Below are 23,709 nucleotides of genomic sequence, written 5' to 3' on the forward strand. Positions count from 1 at the left end.
GTTTTTCTCTGAGTGAAGAAAAGGATTCTTCTCCAGAGTCTCAGAACCTCAGCCTGGCACAGATCCAAAGGGCAGGAGCAGCCTTCCTCGGATGCTACTTAGTGTTTGCACACTTCTCTCCAACTGTGCCACGCCCTGCTAGCCAGTTTTAGGTCAACTCTGCGATACTGTTTTTCTAAGCAAAGGAGCAAAAACATGAGCATGATTCAGGTTATAAAATTGTTGATTTTAAGGACCTCCTGCTCTCACTGTTTTGGTAATTTAAAGAAATCTAATCTCCGTAAACTACCCTGCTGTGACTTTCCCTGATATCATGTTTGTTTGAGTTTTGGATTCAACAGTAAGATCATGATTTAAAAGAAAAAAAACAGCAACCTTAAAAGTCAGGTTTCTTCTAGACCCAGGCTGTAGACAGGCCAGCTGTTGTGGGCGTGGACATCCGTCCCTGTACACGCGTGTGTGGTGTGTGCACATCCTTGCAAAGGGCAGGTGTGCAGGGGAGGAGTGGAGAGCTCTGGCACTACCCAACTCACGAAACATACAAATACTTTATCGTTTAACATCCCTGAGGATCAGGACGATGGCTGGGCTCGGTGACACAGGAAAGAATTTTAGAATTTAAAATTTCCTGCAAATCATAGTTAAATGTTATTTAATAAATTTAAACTTCCAAGAAAACATTTCTATTAACTTGCTGATTTCCTGTCCATCCCAGTAATAGCAAACTTACTGCAGTGGTTCTCAAATGAGAACCTTTTTGATTTTCCGAGACAAACTGTAAGTTATTACACTACTTCCCATCTGAACCATAAAAAAATTCATTGTGAGTATTGAGAATATTTCACTTACAAATGTTACACTATCTTTTTTTTTTAACGTATTCAGCAGACTTACCTTCAGACCCCAGTTTAGTGGTGCAGAGAACACTTCATTTCAATTCATTTAGTCTTGTCTGTAGGTACGTTGGTAGAACTGGAGAGATTCTGACACATACACTTGCCTGGGAGAGAGGAGATTTAAAATGTTACAACCAAAGAACAGCAGGATGGGATGTCCGAACTCTATTCCAAAGTACCTTTGTAATTTTCTCAAGACGCGAATACCACAGCAGATCACTTCGCCCATTGTCTTCTTTGGTCTTTCAAAGAACCTCAGTTTCTGGGACAAGGACAGAGACCCTGGAGACAATCTAATTAATCAGGAAGGTAATTTCTTGTTCCAGAACCAGGCTATCCCAGAATAAAGTGAGTCTTGTTCTCTTTGATGACTATTCGTAATCTGTGCATTGAATCATGAATAAATATCTGAACTTACCAAATTCTGAGCACCTCAGATCTGATCTCAAAAATTACAAATGCACAGAGCTTACCCTGAAATATTCTGGTGTAACATATGAGGTAAGGCTCAGGCATCAGGATCTTTTAAAAGTTGATTCTAGTGGTTTGGGAACCACTCTGGTATGAGAACACAGAGGGGAAAGCCACTGATTTTCCAGGGGGCAGGAGAAAACAAGGTCTGGGAAGACTTCACAGAGAAGATGGCATTTAAGCTGGGCTTAGAAGCATGAATATGATTTCGACAAATGCATGAGGCTTTTCTAGGTAGAGGGGAAACCACAGTAGGTCCTGGGAGGTGTAAGAATTCACGGCATGTTTGGGGAAGCAGGGCAGCATGCAGTAATCACATGGGGCTACATCAGAGGATGTATGGGGACTGAGTAGGAAAGAAGGGAGGGTGGGAAAAGTAGACTGGGGGCCAAGGACACACTCTCTTGAGTGTTATGTAAGAAATTTGAATTTTGGTGCAGGCAGTGGACAATCATCAACAATTTTTATTTTAAGGAATGCTTTTTAAAATTACTTAATTAATTCTTTTTTAAGGAATGATTTTTAAAAAAAGAATCTGTATTCTAGAAATGTAATTTGTGAAATAGCATGGAAGAAAAAGTGTAGTAAAAAGAAATGGAAAACAGAGTCTTCATTAGTGAGGCTATCCAATAGACCAGATAAGAAATAGTCAGGGTCTGATTTTAAAAAGTGGCAGCGAGAATGAGCAATGGATTTGAGACACACTTGCAGGAAGAGTTTACGTGCCTAAGTAAGAAGGAAGAAATGAAGATGGTGTCCATTTTCCTGACACAGTGGATGAAGTAGGAGGTAATACTTTTGACCAAGCTAAGAAATAAGAAGAGGAATCCAGTTGGTAACTGTTGAGTTGGAGATGCCAGGGTAAGGATGCCCAGTAGTAAGGTACCAGTGGGGCTGAGTTTCAGGCAAGAAGTCTAGGGTGGGCACACAGGTCTGGAAGTACTCAGTGACTATGTGACGTCATAGCAGGGGGTCCCAGGAGAGTCTGGAGTGAGGGATGAGAAACTGACAGTGGTGAGACCCTGGAACCGCCAGTCTTTAAAGGGTAGGCAGAGGGAGAGGAACTAATATGGAGATGGAGAAGGGAAGAGTTATCAGAGAAGAAGGGGAAAAAAACCAAAATAACTTCAAAAATGGACAACTAAGGTAGTCAAGGGAGAAAAGTTGCAGAAAGAAGGAAGGGATCAACAAGAAAAGTGACTTGATCTCCTTAACGGGTCATTGAAGAATCTGCAAGAACAGTCTAGCTCTAGCTCAGCTAAGGAAGTGATTTGGCTTCCAGTGTTGCAGGATGGGTGAGATTTAAGTGAGTAGGGAAGTGAATGGGACTTTCCAATGGGAAAGACAGTCAAGGTGTAGAATTGGAAGGAGTCGGGTCCCAGAGGAGGGGGTAGAGGAATGGAGATGGCTACAGGGGGATGATTATACCTATTTAAATGTGCAGGGACTTCCCTGGTGGTGCAGTGGTTAAGAATCCGCCTGCCAATGCAGGGGACATGGGTTTGTGCCCTGGTCCGGAAGGATCCCACATGCCGTGGAGCAACTAAGCCAGTGCACCACAGCTACCGCGCCTGTGCTCTAGAGCCCACAAGCCACAATTATGGAGCCCGAGTGCCATAACTACTGAAGCCTGAGAGCCTCGGGCCTGTGCTCCACAACAAAGCGAAGCCACCGCAATGAGAAGCCTGCGCATAGCAACGAAGAGTAGCCCCCTCCCACCATAACTAGAGAAAGCCCGCACATAGCAACAAAGACCCAATGCAGCCAAAAATAAAAATAAAATAAAATTTATTAAAAAAATGTGCATAGGACGAGAAAGGAGATTAAAATACACAAGTGAATGATGGCAGCAATGTTAAGGAACTGGCTGGGTTATGGGAGATATTTTCTCTTTCTTAATTTTTCTATGTTGCTGTTTTACATATTTTTGCAGTTCTTTTACCTCACTTTTATATTGGGAGATGAACTATATTTTTAAGAGCCATTTGAAGGAACAGCCTTAGAAAAGAGTAGACACCTCTTCTAAGATAGGAAGAAAGATGGTAAGAATATCTGTAGCTATAGATGACTTGGGAAGCAGAGGGAAGGGAATTTAGGAAGTTCATCCCAGATGGTCTTTGTGATGCTTGTCCTGCTTTCTAAGTGGAATTAATGACTCTTCCCCTACTCTCCCTTTGCCCTATACATCTATGCATTAATTCACCTACATGGTTTGACTGCCCTTACTTGTTTTCCTGTCTGTTTATCTCCCTCTACCCAGCTATAAGCCCCTCCAGGGTAGAGATCACAACTTATTTGTCTTTATGTTCCAAAAACTTAGCATAATTCCTGCCTCATAGCAGGTACCAAATGAATTCTTATTGAAAATACTCCCTTTTCTTAAGAAAAGAACTTAGCTCACCCTCTGAGAGTAAAGGGGGTAAGAATAGGGTGAGAACTTAAGAAAAGAAGTTACGTTCAGAAACAACCGTGCTGGAGAAGGGCAAAGTGACTGGCGAAGGATCCGTATAAGGATTCTTGGGTAAAAGTCTGCTCTAGAGGAGACAGGGGTGTTTCATCACATTCGTTTCAGAGCAGCATTAGCAGCAGTAAGGGAATGACGCAGGCACTACCTTGTAAGAGCAAAAATCCAAGTTGAGGCTTTCAGAGACACTTGATAGTTACCAAGAAGTCTCCTAAGACTTCCTCTCACACTCTGGTGAGTGCAGAGCCCTGAAGTCAGGACATCCACAGCCCCCCTCATCCTAAGAGGCACTCTTCAGAGTGTCAAGGCACGTGATGCGTGTGCTGTGACCGCCCCCTCGCAGCCACTGGGCACAGGAACAATCAGAACCCCCCCTCTGCTCGGAGAAGGTCACAGTCCAAGAAGACAGGTAAACCAAAAGTTGGAAGCACACACAGCTCTCAAGGATGCCAACTGGCTTTGCCGTGTCGGGTGATTTCTCACATTCCCTCGGCCGAGTCTCCTGTTTTGTAACAAATTCAGTCAAGGGTTTTACTGGAGTAGACAAGCATGAAATGAATTTTCCAGAGAAGTTTCCGAAGTGGGGGAAAGTTCATGGCTCGAAAGCACCGGTGGGTAATGAAACGAGACTGTGAACTTCTGTTTTTCTTTATAAAAAAGAAAAAAGAGAGTTTTCCAGGTTTTAAAATCTGAATCTAAAACTTGTGCTGTGTCCTCAGCTCTCAGCCCATCTTATTCTCTAACCCTGGTGTTGCAAGCTTATTTTATGCTGCTTCAAAGCTGCCCAAGTGGGTGACCTGGTCCCACTGAGCACCAGGATATGGGGTGGAAGACACGCAGGCTAGCCTCCCTTTGCCAGGGACCTCTGCTTTGTGACTCCTCGGTCACAGCTACCCAAAGGAACTCACTGAGGGCAAACCTATTGAAGGCTGCTTGCCTTAACCAGCTGGTAATCCCTCATTATAAGTCTTTATTAGACCATTGTTTATTATTAGGAACTCATCTTTCACTCACCTAAAACCAAATGCTAGTTTTAAGGATGAAGAAGCAAAACTAAAACCAATCTGGCCATCACTCTCTGCTTTGGGCATTACCAACTCAGCCCTTGTCTTTGATATACAATCAAATACAAATGAATGTTAGGCTCCCAGACTTAGGAGAAAAAAATAAAATAAAGTAGAAATACAGCTTTATAAAACAAACAAATGAAAATGCTTTGATTCATCCTAGGTCCACCACCCATCCAATCTGCTGGTTCTCAAACCTGGTTTCACTGTCTGACCTTGAGTAAGTTATTTAATAAGTTACTGGAACTCAACCTATTATAATAATACTTATTTGGAAGGGTTGTTGTGAGAATTAAGTTAAGTATAGAGCACGTAACCCTTGATAAATGTCTGTTTCCGTTACCTTCAAACTGCCTCTTGGAATTACTCCTATATCTCTATTAAAATTGCCATATGATCCAGCAATCCCACTCCTGGGCATATATCCAGACAAAACTATAATTCCAAAAGCTATATACACCCCTATGTTCATAGCAGCAGTATTTACAATAGCCAAGACATGGAAACAACCTAAATGTCCATTGACAGATGAATGGCTAAAGATAATGTGCTGTATATATGTGTATATACACACACATATATACATACAGTGGAATATTACTCAGCCATAAAAAAGAATGAAATAATACAATTTGCAGCAACATGGATGGGCCTAGAGATGATCATACTAAGTGAAGTAAGTCAGAAAGAAAAAGACAAATACCATACTTATCTGTGGAATTTAAAATACGACACAAATGAACATATCTACAAAATAGAAACAGACTCACAGATTATAGAGAAAAGACTTGCGGTTGCCAAGTGGGAGGGAGTGTGGGGAGGTAAGGACTGGGAGTTTGAGATTAGCAGATGCAGACTAGTTGTATAGGATGGATAAACAACAAGGTCCTACTGTTTAGCACAGGGAACTATATTCAATATCCTGTGATAAACCATAATGGAAAAGAATAGGAAAAAGAATATATATATGTATAACTGAATCACTTTGCTGTACAGGAGAAATTAACACAACATTGTAAATCAACTATACTTCAATAAAATAAAAATAAAATAAAATTACCATCATCAGAATGCAGATCTTTAATTTATTACATTTTACATCCTTATCGCAGAAATGGCATCATGATAAGAACTCGAGCTTACCTCCTTGCAACCCACCTTGCCTTATGCCATCAATCCTTTCCCTTCCTAAAACATCACTTCCTTCATGTCGCCCTTGCTTGAGGTTTTCTCCAGCTTCTTACTGCCTTCTCACCCTGCAGCCTGGAGTTTAAAACCCACAGCCGCTTCATGCCATTCATTTCCTATGACTATTCTAAATGTTTCCGTTTCAATCAGGGTACCCTTTAAAACTTTTTCCTAGGGATAGGGAAGTCTAACTTATTTTTTCTACCTATTTGTTTTGTTTTTGTGCATGTGTCTCTCTTCACACTTTCTCCTCAGTGCTCACATCTGTCTCTATCAAAATCCACTGCATCCAACAAGATTTAGCTGAAGTCCAGCTCAGTCCATAGAGTAATTCCTGCTTCTCCAGCCCACACCGACCCTCAGCCTCTTGCTGAACTCTGACCGCCCTGAGAGTCCTCATCACGGTCTCACGCTTTCCACAGCAGAGGCACACTGCAGAACATGGAAATCCCGAGTACACGCAGGTAAATACTGACCATCATTTTCTTGATCGCACAGCCCAAGAGACCGAGCTTAAGTGGTTAAACTAACTCAGGAATGGCCCCTCTTCAGCAAACTCTGCCTTCCTTTCCTTGCCCTTCCTTCTTCCCTCTTTTGCTTCTTTTCTTCCAGTAAAAAAGTATTTTAGGGCTTCCCTGGTGGCGCAGTGGTTGAGAGTCTGCCTGCCAATGCAGGGGACACGGGTTCGAGCCTTGGTCTGGGAAGATCCCACATGCCGCGGAGCAGCTGTGCCTGTGAGCCACAACTACTGAGCCTGCGCATGTGGAGCCTGTGCTCCGCAACAAGAGAGGCCGCGATAGTGAGAGGCCCACGCACCGCGATGAAGAGTGGCCCCCGCTTGCCACAACTAGAGAAAGCCCTCACACAGAAACGAAGACCCAACACAGCCATAAATAAACATAAAAAAATTTTTAAAAAAGTATTTTATATTGACTCTTTTATCCTGATCCGCAACATCTTACATTTAATTTACCATTTTTTCCCTACGTTTTAGAGGTACTTCTTTGACATTTTCAAGAGTGTTAAATGTAATATCTTCACCTGACCTTCAGCTTTTCAGGCATTGTTTCAAGTTGGGATTTAGAATTGCTGAGTTGTATGTTTGAAGCAACACACCTGTTAGTTGAAAATTTGTTTTATTTTTTACTTTAGAATTATACACAAAATTTTTTTGATGATACAGTGTGTCACAAAACACAGATGGTTTAGCATCCATTTATATTATGAGCTCATAGCATTACATCAGTGTTTCATAGATACAAGATCATATCCCGAGGTATTGTTGCAATGAGTTCCATATCAGCATCTTTATTTTGTAATTCTTGAGAAGAAGAAGAGTTAGTATCACATAGTCTTGGGGTCAATGTATTTGAAATAAAAATGTTAATTTTGTAGCATTTTTAGAATTCCAGTGATTGAAAATCACGTACAAGCAACCCTAAACCTTCCACAGCATTGTTCACATTCTAAATTCAGATAAAATAAAATTCACAAAACAGACAGAAAATAGAAAAAACTAAATTTTGCTAGTGAAACTCTGATAGGTCTCATAACTTAATCTTTGATTTTTTGCCATCGTTAAGGGATATACTGTTGAAAAGCTAAGACTTAAAAGCTTAGGATCTCCCTCTAATCTATTAAAATTCCATATTCTCTTTGAACAGAAGTTGCAAATGAAACATGCTCCTTACTCTAATGCTCAGATACTTTACCAAGGAGTAGACTGGCAAACAATCAAGGAAAACCAAATGGCTTGAATAATCTAAAAACTGATTTATTCACTCAACAAATACTTATTGAACATCTATTGTGGACAGTCATTGTTCTAGACAGCAGTGATGCAGGTATGAATAAGACAGAGCAAGTCCTTACTCTTATGGAGCTCACATTCTTGTGGGAGGTGAATGACAGCAAATGAGAAAACAAGCCTATAATTACAACCTGTAGTAAGGGCTTTAATGGGAAGGAACTGGGTGTGCTGATGAGAGAGAGCACTTCCTTTGAACAGAGTCGTCAGGGAGGTTTGATCTAAGGAGCTAACAGTAACATATAAACCGAGACAAATAAGAAGGTGCCAGATAAGCAACGGGATAGAGGGAGAGCATCTTGGCATATTGAAGGAGCAAGAAGACAGCCAACATGGCTGGGAGAGAGGAAGAAGTGAGGGAGAAAAATGGTTTAAGGTGACAAGGAGTTAGGTAGGGGCCAAGTTAACTGGAGTCTTGCAAACTGGGGAACAGAGGTGCATTTTATTCTAAGTGCTTTTGGAAGGGAAATACCTGGTTGGTTTAAACCATGGAAATGACATGCTCTGATTTATATTTTTAAAAAATCTCTCTGGTTGCTGTGTGGAAGTGGATTGTTCGTGGGGAGAAGCGGAAGTAGGGAGACATTCAGAGGCAATTGCAGTCGTCAAAGTGACGATCATGGTTTGGATTAGCATGATAGCAATGAAGATAAGGTGAGGTGGATGGATTTGAGATCTATTTTGAAGATGAAGCTACCAGACTCACTGATGGATTAGAAAAAAAAAAGAAAAATCAGGGCTTGAACTCCCGAGTGGGTAGTGAGGCCATTATCGAAGACTGGGAGGACTGGGAAGGAAGAGGACAGAGGGTAGGAGAAAGTTAACTAAATTTGCCATTCCTCTTAGTGAGCCAAATGGAGGTAATGAATACAAAATTGGATATCCAAGTCTGGAGCTCAGAGGAGAGTTCAGGAATGAATGAGAACCTGGGAGTCATGGCATATCAATGACATCTCAAGCCTTAGGATAGGAAGGATTATTTCCCTAGAAAGACAATGTAGGTAGAGAAGAGGGCCTGGAACTCTGCCCTGGGGGCCCTCCAACATATTAGAGCCTAAGGTGAAAAGGAGGCTTCACCAGAGAAGATGCAAAGAACTGCCAGAGAGGTATGAGGAAAACCAGGTAAATACAGACTAAGAGACATGAGAGGTTCCAGTAGAGGAAGTGGTCAGCTGTGGTAAAAGATACTGAGGGATTGGGTCAGAGAAGGACCTTGAAAAGAGTCTTGGATTTGGCAACATGGAAGTTTTCCGGGATGTGACCAAGAATATCTTAGGAAAATCCGCAGGGGTGAGGAAGTGGATACAGAAACCATTGATGACTCTGTTGAGAATTCTGCTACAAAAGGGAGAAGAGAAAAAAGGCAGAAGCTGGAAGGGGATGTGGGGTTAAAGGACGTTTTTGTTTGTTTGTATGTTTTGCTTTGTTTTGTTTTAAGATGAGAGATAGACAAGTGATTAGTATTCCAGAGGGAATGATCTAGAAGGGCTGCAAGCCTGCTGATGCAGGAAGGAGGGTACTTACAGGAGTGAAGCCAGCCCTCAATGGCGGAGCTAATTATACTACGCAAGTGAAAGCAGACACTACCACACCTAGGAAATGTTCAGGCCTCAAACACGTATTCTAAGACAAATCTTTTGCCTTCTGTAATAAAAATATAAAGTCTGAGTAAAAGGGTTGCAATTTGTTTTCTATAATTACTCAAATCACAGAGCAGGGATATAAAGAAGCATCTTTAACACTCCTATTCATACCTATCTACCTTCTGTTTTTGTTTCTTCCACTTATTATTTGTAGCAGCTTTTAATCAGACAAGAATCCAAAACTTGCTAAAGTGTTTTCAAAGCTTCCTCCAGCTTAAAGGTGGAAACACATTCCCCAGACCCCAGACCCCCTGCCACCTTGGGAAATGTCAGAAAATAAAAGGACTTTATTTTCTCAAATGAAATGGCTCTAAGTTTAGAGAGCGATTAAATATGAACTTAGCTGAGGAAACAAACAAAAAAGAAAAAGTGAATAAAATGGAAGGCAGAAGGAGTACAGTTTTAGAAAAATTATTGAAAAACTTCTGACAAATTAATAGTGTACTCTTAAATCATGATTCCACCATATAAATAAGAGTGAGACCTGAATCTGGAAAAATCCCATTAAGCCATCAGGACAATATACAAAAGGAAATGTGTTGTTTGGGGACTAAAGGGTACACAGAAAATTGTATGTTTATGGTGCAGCTTGGATACAGTGAATATGAAACTTGGCACTTTCTTTAAGTGTAATTAGGAGATTGGAATGGATTCAAAGATTAGACACTGCTACCAAAAAATAAATGGATAAACAGTCACACTAAGTTTCCATTTCCCTCTCTGATCTCTCTCCAACCTTCCACCAACACCAGAATATCCCTGTTCTCAATCTTATGATCTGAACCCCATTTTCTAACCTACGATATATGTTCCCACCAGTTCCTAAAGACCAGTGCTTGGGGTGAGGGTGGTGGGCTAGAGAGATACAAATTTTAAAGACAGCTTCAAATTTCTAATTTCATATTTTCATTTGAGGAAGCAATACCATTGCTTTTTCCTTCATGAAATCTTTCGCAATCTTTCCAGCAGGAAGTAATCTCTCTCTTCCCTAAACTTCCATAGCACCACCATATCTGTGCCACTTTTTACATGTTCTCATGTATATATGGTTATTTTTAGTTATTTTTAGTTTACCCTATTGGGTAAACCCTGGATGGAAGGGTTCAGGCTTTTAGATCTTAATATTTCCTATTGCACTTAACACAATGCCTCGTATTCAGTAAGTATTGAATAAATATTTAAATATTGGCTGAAAAGTTTTACGAGATTTTTATGAGATGAAGGTGTCTGATTCAGGGTAAAACTACAGTGTGTTTGGATTGGAAGATTGCTGTTCAGCTCTTTACTAGCAGAGCCATCGCTCTGCACGACCTCGGGGCACTGCTGGCACTGAGCTCTGTGTGAGTGGAGGCCCCAGATCTTTGTAACAAAGTGTCCCCTTTTCCTACTGAGGCCTTTCATTGCTACAGGGTTACATCCTTCACCGCACACCCTCAAGGTATGAGGAGGGCAGCATAACAGAATGAGTACAAGCATGGACTCTGGGGCCAGACAGCTTGGGTTCCATAGTCTCCCACTCAGACCTCCCTTCAAGAGAGAGGGGCAGAGCCCCCAGTGGCTGCTTTGGACCCCCTGCAGCATTGGTGGCAGACCACACTTCTCTTAGACTCCGCCCAGCTGTGACTGAGCAACATGAGGCTATGAAACTCGACCATTCATGCTATATGAGGGAATCTCCCACTTTGACCCAGGGACTCCCCATCCATCAGTCCGTCTGAGGCTTTCCCAGATCTGCACAGGAGTCTGAGGCTCTCGCTACCCAGTCCTTCCTTCCTTCTTGCCTTTCACAAATATCACACCCGCATCTTGGTCTGAAGCGGGTCCCTGCCCACTCCTCCTGCCTCTTTATCTGTCATAGATGTTTGTCCCAGTAAACCTCATCTGTGTCTACTCTCACCCTGGTATTTGTTCTCAGAGAACCTAGAAGGATACAAGTTCAAATCTTGGCTCTTTTATTTTATAACCTCAAGATGTGACTTCGGGCAAATAATTAATTTTTATTTTTGCCTCTGTTTCCTCACTTGCAAAAATAGGAAAAGAATAGCACCAACTTCATACGGCTGTTGTGAAAATTAAATTAATTCCTGTGTGCAAAGCACTTTAAACAGTGCCCATAGACCAAGCCTTCTGCAAGTGTTAGCTATGATGAATTTTTCAGTGCCGGAGGCCTAATAGGTCTTTAATTAATGTGTGATGAATGTTAAATTCCTGTTGGAAGTAAACATCACTATTATTTCAATTATCAGTGGAAAGTATTTCTGACTCTGTTATGTGAATAACATTAATTCTCCACTCCTCTTGGTGGGTATTGCTATGTTCTTAATCTCCAGATTGATCTGTGGAATAGTATTCTGAAATGATTCTAGGATAATTTCCTGAGTCCCTAAGCACTCCGTTATTATTTTTTTAAAAATTAAAATAAATTATGTTAGTTAAATCCTTTGCTCCTGCCTATATTCACTTGTTCTTGCTAACTCTTTGGTGAAAAAGAACGACCCTCGTCCTGTTTATGACAGTTAGGAAAAGTACGACTCTACTCCTTCTTCTTTTCTCTAGACTAAACATTCCCAGTTCTCCCAATGCTTTCTTTTTGATCTTCATTTCCAAACTATTTATCACTTGTGCTCTCTTTCCTTGAAAGTCCTCCAGAGTTCCAAATAGTTGAGCCATGCACTGAAGAAATTTCTCCAAGGAGGTTTAAGTGATTGCAAATAGAAGCAATAAGAACTTTGCTTGTCTTCCCCCAAAAACCTGTGATTAATAAAATCCAAGGAAGACAGTTTCTTTCTTTAATTTATAACTTCACTTTATTGGGGGGAAAGCAGTAGATTAATAAGGAATTAAGTGGAAGCAATTGGTTTTGCATCTGGACCTAGTTACTATAAAAGAAATTCAGTATGAAGAGTTTCTATTTTTAATTAGAATAAAATGCATTTGTTTATCATTGTTAAAAAGTTAATTTGAAAGGCTTAATATTAATTAGTTCACATATGATTTGCTGGTAACCACATAACTAAGAAAAATTTTCAGGGACCAGAACTTAAAAGGTGCGCTAAAGTTTTGTTTAAAATAAACAAACAAAACAAAACAAAACACCAATTAAAACTAGAATTTTGTTTCCTAATACATCTTTTTTGGCAGTTCAACTACCTTATGGTGCCAAAGTCAAATCCTTGATTAGAATGTTTGTTTTGAATCCTATTTTTAAGTAAGCACTACCTTTTGTATCCCTTACTAGTCCTTATGAATCAGGCCTGTTTTTACTTCCTCTCCATTTGCTGAATATGAACGTGAAGCACAGTTTCCATGGCCCCCTGGCTTCTGATCTGGAGTATCCATGAGCAGAATAATCGCAGACAGTCTGTGCAGACTTGATCAGTAGTCTCAGCTTCATATGTTGGTGTTTGTGACAGGCAATCCGGGCCACCAGCCACCAGGCTCACAGTACAATGCCTGGCATTGCGTCAATCACACCAATCAGTGGAAACAGGTGGGGAAGCTTGTATTTCACCTATAGAAGTGTGGAGAAAACGATGGGTTTTCTGAGAAATAGCCTGTAGGCATTTCCCCCTTTTTTAACATCAGGATTATCCACAGATACCAACAAACTAAGCTCAGTTAGCCATGCTTTATTCAGATTCAAAAGCCTTGCCTCATCTGTAAATAAAATAAGTGGGAGACAAGCACTCAAAGAGGGAAATCAGAGATTTAGAACACCTTGGGATGTGGTCACAACAAGAGTGTAGCAGGGGACAGGAAGGCGACACGACAATGAGTCTTAAGCTTCCCTAAAACTAACAAGAGCTGTGCTTTTAAAAGCTTGTCATCTGAAACCAACATGGGGTTGAGAGAGAAAATTAGTTGGCATTCTGAGGCCCTTGCCTTAAAAAAAACTGAAAAGTCCACGTGCTTAAGAAAAACAACAACAGATACTAAAACTAAAATAAAATTGAATTACAAATTACTTCAACTCTCCCACCACAAATCCCCCAGCTGTCCCAGATTTTTCTCATCAAAGGAGGTTCTGTAATACTATCAACAAATCAGAGATGTAAACATCGAAGAAAATAAGATCTCCTTGGTTACGTGTAGGCCCATTAGTCCAACATGGTTTCATGTATCTAAAAATCATGCTGAAGTCACTTTGTAATGTCTACAACCAATCATTTTTCCCAGTTAGGAACAAAGCTAAGAATGGGAATAAGAATACAAAACAACAAAAAGTCATCAGTAAGGTAGCCCAAGAGTCATAGGATTTTATAAGACGCTATTAAACCAGCGAATCATTTTCCCACCCATTCCTTTCATATAATGGACTAGACGTCAGCTCTGGCCATTGCTCTTTCCATCATCCTTCTCCCTCCTTTCTGGAAACGTGCACAAGTCAGATTCAGGCGTGTGGCTGGTGCAAGTCCTCTGGGCTGAGAATGAGGACCCCCAGAGCCTGGACCTACCACTGATACGAGCTGTGTGACGCTGGACCTCAGATTCTTCAGAAGTCAAGAGAAAGAGTTAGACCAGACGGTTTGATAGGGCTGCCATAACAAAGTACAACAGATGGAGTGGCTTAAACCAGTGGTCCCCAACCTTTTTGGCATCAGGGACCAGTTTCGTGGAAGACAGTTTTTCCACAGACCAGGGGGGCTGGTTCAGGCAGTAATGTGAGCGATGGGGAGCGGCAGATGAAGCTCCGCTCGCTCGCCCGCCCCTCACCTCCTGCTGTGCGGCCTGCGTCCTAACAGGCCGCGCACAAGTACCGGTCCGTGGCCCGGGGGTTGGGGACCCCTGGCTTAAACAACAGAGTGTATGCTCTCACAGTTCTAGAGCCTGGAAGTCCAAGAGCTAGGCGTTGGCAGGTTTGGTTTCTTCTGAAATCTCTCTCCTTGGCTTGCAGGTGGCTGTCTTCTCCCCGTGTCCTCACGTCATGTCTGTGTCCTAATCTTCTCTTCTTATAAGGACACCAGTCAGAGTGGATCAGGGCCAACCCATATGAGTTCATAATCACCTCTTTAAAGGTCCTGTCTCCAAATACGGTTACGTTCTGAGGTACTGGCAGTTGCAACATATGAATTTTGGGGGAACACAATTCAGCTCATAACAGTCTCCAGGGTACCTTTCAATTCCAGAGTTCTCTGATTTCTTTTCTCTCTCAAATACTGACTTTTCATTAGCTTATCTTCCCTTTTCTAACATGGAGAGATCAGCCTGCTATCTTTATAGACTGCAAGGGACTGAGGTTGCACTTTTAGGCTGTCTGCAGTCTTGGTCCGTTTAAGTTAAAGCTACTCAGTAGGGTAGGGGGCACCATTCCAGACGGTAGGAGGGTCAACATGAATTTTCTGCACTTTTTCTAAAGACAGGACCATTGAGCCTATGGCCATTGGAGATTCTTCGTTAAGGACCTGGCACTGTCAGAATTTTCTAGAATTATTTTTTGCAAGGACGCCAACACTTCCACCTTACTCTGCCTTCCAGACTTATGTGTTGTTTATGTTCTTTCAGATTGCAAGAAACAGAATTGTGCTTGGCTTTTTAAAAATCATTTGTTGAGTTGTTTTATTTTTCCATAAGGATACAAGGGCAAGTAAGGAAGACAGAATCTCAGCAAGGCTGTGTGGAGAATGAAACACTTAAAAATACTATGAAATTCCAAGGCTCTAGACAGCTCATTTCTTCAGGGAAGATATCCGTTGTTCTTTACTCAGAGTGACTTCGGGTGACAAAGTGATCATTCTATCTCTACCTCTACTGCTCCCTGAGTCTCCCTGATGTCTTTGAGTTCTACCTCCTTGACACAGAGGATGAGTGGCTGGCCAGTCAGCAGTCAGTATGCATGCACTGCCTCTGTTGGATAGAGCTCTTCTACCAAACCACCCCATTGGATATTGGTTAGCTTAGCAATGGCTGGCTCCTGTCAGCTGTCTATGTCTGGTCCTATCAACCTCATGATGAGATCCCACGGCTCTAAGTAAGGTGACTAATGGCCGAGGACTTCCTTTGAGAAGACATTAGGTGTTTTAGGTACTCTAAGATTTCAAAAAAGTAGAAAGTAGAGCCAGCAGTCAACTCGCTAACTATTCGCAGTATATCTCACCATTTTCCTTCCATTTACCAAGAAGCTAAAGAGTAGTTTGTATTCATTGCCTTTACTCTCTCACCTTCATCCACTACTATCCTAATCCTTGAAATTCTTGCATGCTGACTTCTGAGCCCACCTTCCTTAACTCTAACTGAAATTACCTTCCAATTTTAACATCAATTTGTCATTTTCTCCTCAAACTTGCTGCCGCACTTAAAACTGTTGATTGACCACCCCTACTTGCAAAGCCTCTTGCCTTGGCTTCTGTGACTGCACTATTCAGGGGATGGAAAGTGGACCACAAGCTGTAGGGAAAGCCTTGGAGTCAATGGCCCTGGATATGCATGCTGATTCTCCCCACTCAACATCTATGCAGCATTGTGTGTGTTAATTCTATTCCATTCAATACATTTCTATTTGTATACCTATTATATTTGCGATGATTGAGTAATGGGGAGGAATTCCAGATAACACCAATGTTTGGACTTAGATGAATGAAAAAATAGATGTGCAGATACTTAAGCCTTACTTCTTATACCCAAGTAGACACTAAGATCTATTGATTCCACCTCCGTAATATTGCTCACATTTATTCCTCTTCTTTATCCTTATTACCCTGGTAGAATTCCCCACTACCTTTGACCTGGCTTAGTGGTTAATAAACTGAGTTCTGAGCAGCTCCTAGAAATCCCAGGGAGATTCCTCAAGGACTTCTGTAGGTGTCCGACAGAAGGCAAGAAAGTGGTGTGGCCCCTCACAGGGACCATTCCTGCCTCCTCATTTAAACAGGATCAGTTATGTGTTTTGTTTTGTTTGTTCTTGGAAAAAACCTTTTTTATTTTACTTTTTTAAAAAACCCCACTGGCCCACGTATTGATTCTGTCACATCATAAGACTCTATCTTCAGAGTACCTCCCTTACAATCCACTTTATAGTTGGCTTTCAGGTCATTTAAAGCGAAGCACCTTTCTGATCATGTCCTTTCTCCACTGTCTGGAAATGCACTACTAGATACGGTAGCCATTAGCCATATATTACTATTAAGAATCTATAAAAGAATGGATATATGTATATGTAAAACTGATTCACTTTGCTGTACAGCGGAAACTAACACAACATTGAAAATCAACTATACTCCATTAACATTTTAAAAAAGAATGAACCCTAATGTAAAAAAATAAAAATTAAAAAAATAAATTAATTTAAACTAAATTAAAAATTCAGTTCATTAGTTGACTAGCCTATTTCAAGTGTTTGATAGCCACATGCATCTAGGGGCCACCATATTGCACAGCTCATATTTGGAACATTTTCATCATTGCACAAGTTTCTATTGGATAGAGCTGGCCTAGCTCACTAGATAAAAATTTCTGACTTTGATTTAGGACTTAAATCTATCCTTTCTAGGCCCTTCTGCTGCTGCTTTCCTTCATATAATGCTCCAGTTAGACTGAACTGTTCCTAAATATACCTACTCACTTCTGCCTTCATGCCTCAGCTTACCCAGCCCTGCCCAGAGTACCCTTCACTCCATCACTGTATGCCCAACCCTACTCCTCATTGGGGGGCTGTCCTCCATGAAGTCCTTTAAAGTTTCCCAACTCAAAGTTATTCCCTTGTCCTGCGAATTCTCGTAGGATTTTAAATGATGCACCCTAATGTCATCTACCACCATTTCTTCAGGGTCAGAATCAGTGACCTGGGGACCCAGCCACACAGCCTCTAGAGAGTACACTGGGTGTGTCACATCTGCTACTTCGGGTCTACAAGGTGGTTTTGGGGAGCTTTAGGGCTTCTTAGGAGTGCATGTATGAAACACTCTAGAAATTTCCATTACTAGCTGAGAGACTGGAGGTACTCTGAGGTTCTCATAGTCCACAATTTGTGGTTAAGCCAAAGAGGGCAGCGTTTGCTATTATTAGTGTGTTATAGATAAGTATGTTACATATACATCCTCTGAACACCAAGTGATGAGACATTGCCATAAGTTATACCTGAAAAGCAATCCCATCATTTACAGACACATGTTAGGTAGAAACATCATTCTACTACCTTTACCATACATTTGTGTTTGTTTTGGCTTTGTTTTAATCCCTATGGTGGGGATCAAAACAAAACAACAGGATCTGAGTTGATCAGATCTCTTGTGGTTGATCATCAAGATGGTAGGTCAGCTAGAGCTGGGGTTGAGTCAGTTACAGGACACCCTCAAAGAATCAGCTCTTCAGAGTTCAGTTCTCTCCCACTCTAGTCCCCTTTGATTTATACTCTACCAGCCTGCAGAGTCCTGACCTCACAGCGTAAGGCTCTAATCAGATAAGCTCACCATAAACCTTTCTTTATTCTCAAAACCCCTGCTCCATTCAAGCCCCAGCTATACTTGAGCCACCTCAGGGGAGGGCCAGCCTTCAAGAGGTACTTCGAGACAGGCAGACCGTCATCATCGGTGCAGGCTGCCAACCTTCTCAGGTTACTGTGAATGATTATGGGTAAAGTCTGCTTTGAATTTGTTGGAAAAGGGGGAGACTTACAATGTATTTGGTTCAGGAAATTCATTTTAAGGGTTTGGGTTCCCCAATTTCCTGCAATCATAATCATGGCCCATTTTCACAGTTACTAGACTATCAAATCCTGTGTATATAAAATAAAGACCTAGAAAAAAAATGGGAACTTTAAAATCTGTAAGTTGAAGCAGTGGTACAAATATTATTTGGGACACTGTGAAACAGTATTCAGAATTACCCTCTCGCCATCAGAAGCTAACTGCGGCAGAGAGACTGCTTTTGCCACGTTTCTAGATGTGGTAAAGATTAGGTACAACATTGTTTAGAAATCATAGGTTTGCAGATCCCTTCTCCTCTTCAGGGATTAAGGAAAAGGCAACCTGCTCTACCACATTTAAAATGGAAAAAAAAGAAGTGTGGGTGGGGATTTTCTTCTCCTTTGTCTGCACATACAGTCCGGGGGCAGCGTTATTCATCAGAAATAAGCTTTCTTGTTTTTTAGACTGTGTTTACGACGGTTTTCCAAAACGTCTTCCTTATGTATGCTAATTCGTTGGTTCTGAAGCCTTTTTCCATTCCGTCAAGCTCACCTTCCGAAAGGGATAGTGAAAAATTAGGGGCTGGCTCCCCCTGGTGCCTTGGTTGGAGAACCTCAGCTGCATGTCTGAGACCATCTGCCAACGGATAAGAGTGCCCTCTAGTGCACAGAGGCAGAGTAAAGCTACAAATTAAATGCTAATTACTAATTAAATACTCATGAAAAAATTAAAACTACAAAATACTAACACTACAGGAAAAAAGTGACCAATTATGCCCGAACTACAAGCCAAGCACTGCGCTAAGGGCCGGATGAGCATTGGTGCTTTGGCTGTCCACTGCAGCGGGACACATCGTCCCCTCACACGGCGGCTTAAAATAATGATCGTTTATTATCTCCCACGGTTTCTGTAAGCCAGGAATTCCACAGCAGCTCCGTTGGATGGCTCTGGCTGGAGGTTCCTCAGGAGACTGCAGTCAGATGGTGACTGGGGCATCTCCAAGACTCGTTGGTTCACATGTCTGGTGGCTGAGCTGGGGAGACTGCAAGAGCTGGGGCTGCATCCAGCACCTCTCCCTGGCTCTCCATGACGGCCGTACCTGCCCTTCGGAAAGAATTCTCTCTCTGCTTTCTACCAAGATGCTGGTGTGTGTGTCTGTGCAACTCGCACAGATTTACTTAGTGCATTAAAGAAGGAACTGGCACGGTGACAACGATAGTTCAAAGAAGGAGAGGAAGAACTATTATATCTAGTCAGTGGATGAAAAGAATGCTGAAATAAGATTACAGATTAGATGGAAACCGATCAATGTCCTGTAAAACAATATAAGTACAATCTGTAGGATTTATTTTTTTCTACTGGACAGGAATAAATTGCAATATATAGATCTTCTATAAGTGAACATTAACTTTACAGAGCCCTGTCTCTCTGTAGACCCTCCTCTGATTCCCCAGAATAGCCAGACTTCTTTCAGGTTGGATCCCAATGAAGAGGGCCAGGAGGAAGCTGCACTACTTTCTATGACCCAGCCTCGGAAGTCATGCAGTATCACCTCTGCTGTGCCCCACTGAAAGAGGCAGTTACAGAGGGCCACCCAGGCTCAAGGAGAGGGAACGTAAACCCCACCCGGGATGGGATATATATTTGGTGGCCATTTGTGTAAAAATACAATCAACAATTGTTTTACTTAATTCTCCCCCAAACTACATGAGGTTGCTACTATCATTATCCCAATTTTACAGTTAAGGGAATGAGGTCAAGAGACATGAAAACTGTGCTTCATATGTCCTTTCTATGTCATACTGGAGCATTGTCTAATAAGCCATGTGAAGTGTTATCTGTACATGGTTTTCAGTCTGGGCACTACTGACATTTTGGGCCAGGTAATCGTTTGTTGTAAGAGCTGTCCTGGGTATTGTAGGCTGTTTAGCAGCGTCCCTGGCCTCTACCCACTTGATGCCAATAGCATCCCCTCCCTCCCTCCCCTCGGTTGTAACAACTAAAAATGTCTCCAGACATTGTCAAATATCTCGGTGGGGGAGTGCAACTTTGGCCCCATTAAGAACCACTGTTTTAGGGGAAGGTAAGTTTGTTTGATTATTTACTACTGATTAGGCCAGGCTCTGTAAAGTTAACGTTCACTTATAGAAGATCTATATATTGCAGTTTATTCCTGTCCAGTAGAAAAAGTAAATCCTACAGATTGTGGTTTTATTGTTTTATAGGACATTGATCAGTTTCCATCTAATTTGTAATTTTATTTCAGCATTCTTTTCATTCACTGACTAGATATAATAGTTCTTCCTCTCCTTCTTTAAACTATCATTGTCATCATGCTAGTTCCTTCTTTAACGTGTTAAATAAATCTTTGCCAGTTGCACGAGCGTGCAGACACACACACACACACACACACAGACACACACACCAGCATCTTGGTAGAAAGCAGAGAGAGAATTCTTTCCAAAGGGCAGGTATGGCCATCACGCAGAGGTGTTACTCGGGTCTCCCTTCAACAAAGAACTAGCAGATGAGCTGTGAGAGGTACAATTAGCTCATAGCCTTGACTGAAGTGCCTCTGGGATCCACCACAGCAGTTGAGCTGAGGCTGTGCTTTTACGAGGCAGTCTTGAGCCAGTTTATGAGCCCAGTAGAGGTACCAGGGCCTGTCCATTTCTGATCAATGTGGAAACCCTCCACCAGGCAATCTTTGCTCTCGAGCTCCCGTTGGGCTGGCTGAGACTTTTGCACGGCAACACTGCAATTTGAGACCCTTCCTAACATATTCTTCTGCCTCCTGACTAACCTTTCACAGATAACAGGCCTGCATCCTGGTCTGCATCTACTGCAGAGTCCTTTCCTGCTTCAGGCACCACTCAAAGCTGGTAGCCATCATGCCACCCAATGTGTTCTTAGCTGTGGAAAGAATTGCCTCCAGAACTCAAAGAGGCCTACGAGGTACCGTGCTTCCTTCTCTGAGATGGGGCTTCAAGATGCAGCAATTCGTCTTCGGCTTTGGAGGGGATATCCAGTGTGCACCTGACAACTGCACTTCTGAAAGCTTCCCTGAAGTGGCAGTTCTCTGAATCTATGTGGAATTCTGAGTTGGTAGGTTTTTCTTTTTTCTTTCAGTATTTTAAAGATGTCACTCCATTATCTTCTGGGTTGTATATATTCTAATGAGAAATCTGCTGTAATTTTATTTGGACTGCCTTCAAGATTTTCTCTGTATCTTTGGTTTCCAGCAGTTTAACTGCTATTTGTCTAGGTGGATGTCTTTTTCTCACATTTATGCTGCTTGAGGTTTCCTGTACTTCCTGGATATGCATTTTGAAGTCTTTCTCCTTATGTTATTTTTGTTAGCGCTTCAAATATTGTCTGTCCTATTCTTCCTCTTTTATTTTCCTTATATGGCATCAACTTCTCTTCCTCTCATGCTTTGACCCAGGTGTGACAGTGCTTATATCCTTAGAACGGCCTGTCTTCTTTAAATTTCAGACTTCTTGGCTATCCTGCAAACTTAGTTCTCTGATGGGTTCAAAAAGAGTTATAATTTTATAGTTTATCTTGCATTTTCTTGTTATTATTGTGGAAGTGATGTTTTCTTTCTAAAATATAGCTTTCTATATATTTTTTTTTTAATCTTTTGGCCGTGCTGCACGGCATGTGGGATCTTAGCTCTCAGACCAAGGATGGAACCTGTGCCCCCTGCATTGGCAGCGCAGACTCTTAACCACTGGACCGCCAGGGAAGTCCCTAGTTTTCTATATCTTAAGGATAAGTGAAACTTACCATAATTTTTAATTTTGTTATAATTTAAAATTTAGATAAATGATGCAAAAATAGTAAGAGAAACTCCTAAATAAACTTTATCCAGATTCATCAGTTATCTACATGTGCCTCATTTGCTTTATCATTCTCTGTCTCTCTGCCTTTCTCTCTCTTTATATATATTTATCTACCTATATCTGTATTTATATATCTTATGAATTATTTGAGAACTGGCTGGAGTCATTGTATCTTTTACCCTAAATACTTTAATGATTATTTTTGTGAGGACTTTTCCTTATAAATAACAGTATATTTATCAAAATCAACATGCTTAACATTAAGAACATATTTCTATACCTATATCATTCATATATATAAAAATTAAGCCTACAATACACAGAAGGACTTCTCAGAATTGCCAACCCATACCCCTGTAAAAAGCAATCCTATTAACTAGAGCTCAATATCTCTCTACAGTCTTTTCAGGTCAAATTTAAATAGATTGAAATGCATAAATTATAAGTGTTCAATTTAATGAGCTTTAAAAATTGACATACTCCTAGTATCACACTGAAATTTAACCTCTTTATGAAGACTGCCTAGGCTAGCCTCCACATGCAACTTGAACATCCCTCTACTACAAAATTTACTGCAAATATTTCTCTATATGTTCACTAGACTATGAACTCCTTAAAGAAAGAGACTATGCTTCTTCATTTTGGGGCCCCCAGTTTCAAACAATATCTGGCATATAATGAGATATCAATAAAAGTTTGCTAAATAAGTAAAATGGCAATTGGAACAAATAGCCTGCAGCTTTAAGTAAGGAAGTTGTGTAATTTTCAAGTTAAGATCTGCTTACTACTTCTACTAAATCACCAGTAAGGAATGTATGATAAAAATTGTCAAGACATGAAAGGAAAAAAAAGACAGCAGTTGGAACACTAATAAATCATTATGTTCTTACAACTCTTTACAAAGACATGAAACTCTTTTAATCATTCATGCAGCATTTGCAATTGGTGGGTGGTACAAATTACTACCACTTTTTTTATACAGTAAAACCTTCAGTTTTAACAAGATATTTAAAAGCAAATATATGTTACCTGTCCAAAACCTAATGGAGAAGAACTTTTATGTAGTTCCTGGTTGATATTCTAACACCTGAGATTTACTATTTTTAGTTGTCTAAAAGCAGTGGTAATCAAATCTGTTGACAGACAGCTACTTCCTCAATATCACTAACTATCTTGGCAAAGGGATAGGCTACATGAATTGAAATTTGATTGTGCAGTTGCTTCAGAGTCATGTTTGTAGTTGCTCTTCCTTTTCTTATTAAAAAAAAACAAAATATATACTCTTTTGAATATAATTAACTAAGTAAATGTTTTTAATCCCTGTGAGAAAGTACTACAGAATAGTTTTATGTAGTAAAACTAACCCTAAAATAGATACATAGAGTCAGGAATTTTCTTGTAGTTCCCTTATCTGTTTCAAGTCTTCAGAGCTTATTGATACACTATTTATATTCCCTAGGATGACTGATCAAATCTTTCTAATCAATAAAAATTCAGCTTAAGAATCATTTCCCCTTTGGATCTTTGTAATAACAAGTAAGTAGTATCACCTCTGCTCAACTGTCATAACCTTATATACAACTCTATTCTTATACTTTCTCATGCTATATTTTAGTGATGCATTTTCATATCATTCTCTTCCACTACACCAAGACAGTCCATTAGAACTTTTTGGATGATGGAAATGTTCTATATGTGTTCTAGTCA

At 40.8% G+C, this 23,709-nt stretch overlaps 1 protein-coding gene and 1 pseudogene across 1 annotated transcript in view; one reads left to right on the top strand and one right to left on the bottom strand.

Annotated features, from left to right (window-relative positions):
• Nucleotides 1–23,709, bottom strand: part of NEDD9 (neural precursor cell expressed, developmentally down-regulated 9) — a 292,795-nt gene that overhangs the window by 239,888 nt on the left and 29,198 nt on the right. The window contains exon 2 of the mRNA XM_059937922.1: nucleotides 895–1,000. The gene's annotated coding sequence lies outside the window, so the exon portion shown is untranslated. The remainder of the gene's footprint in view (nucleotides 1–894; nucleotides 1,001–23,709) is intronic.
• LOC132374260 (52 kDa repressor of the inhibitor of the protein kinase-like) overlaps nucleotides 1–23,709 on the top strand; it is a 38,943-nt pseudogene that overhangs the window by 7,413 nt on the left and 7,821 nt on the right.

The sequence above is a fragment of the Balaenoptera ricei genome, chromosome 11 (assembly GCF_028023285.1).
Source record: "Balaenoptera ricei isolate mBalRic1 chromosome 11, mBalRic1.hap2, whole genome shotgun sequence".
NCBI classification, from domain to species: domain Eukaryota; kingdom Metazoa; phylum Chordata; class Mammalia; order Artiodactyla; family Balaenopteridae; genus Balaenoptera; species Balaenoptera ricei.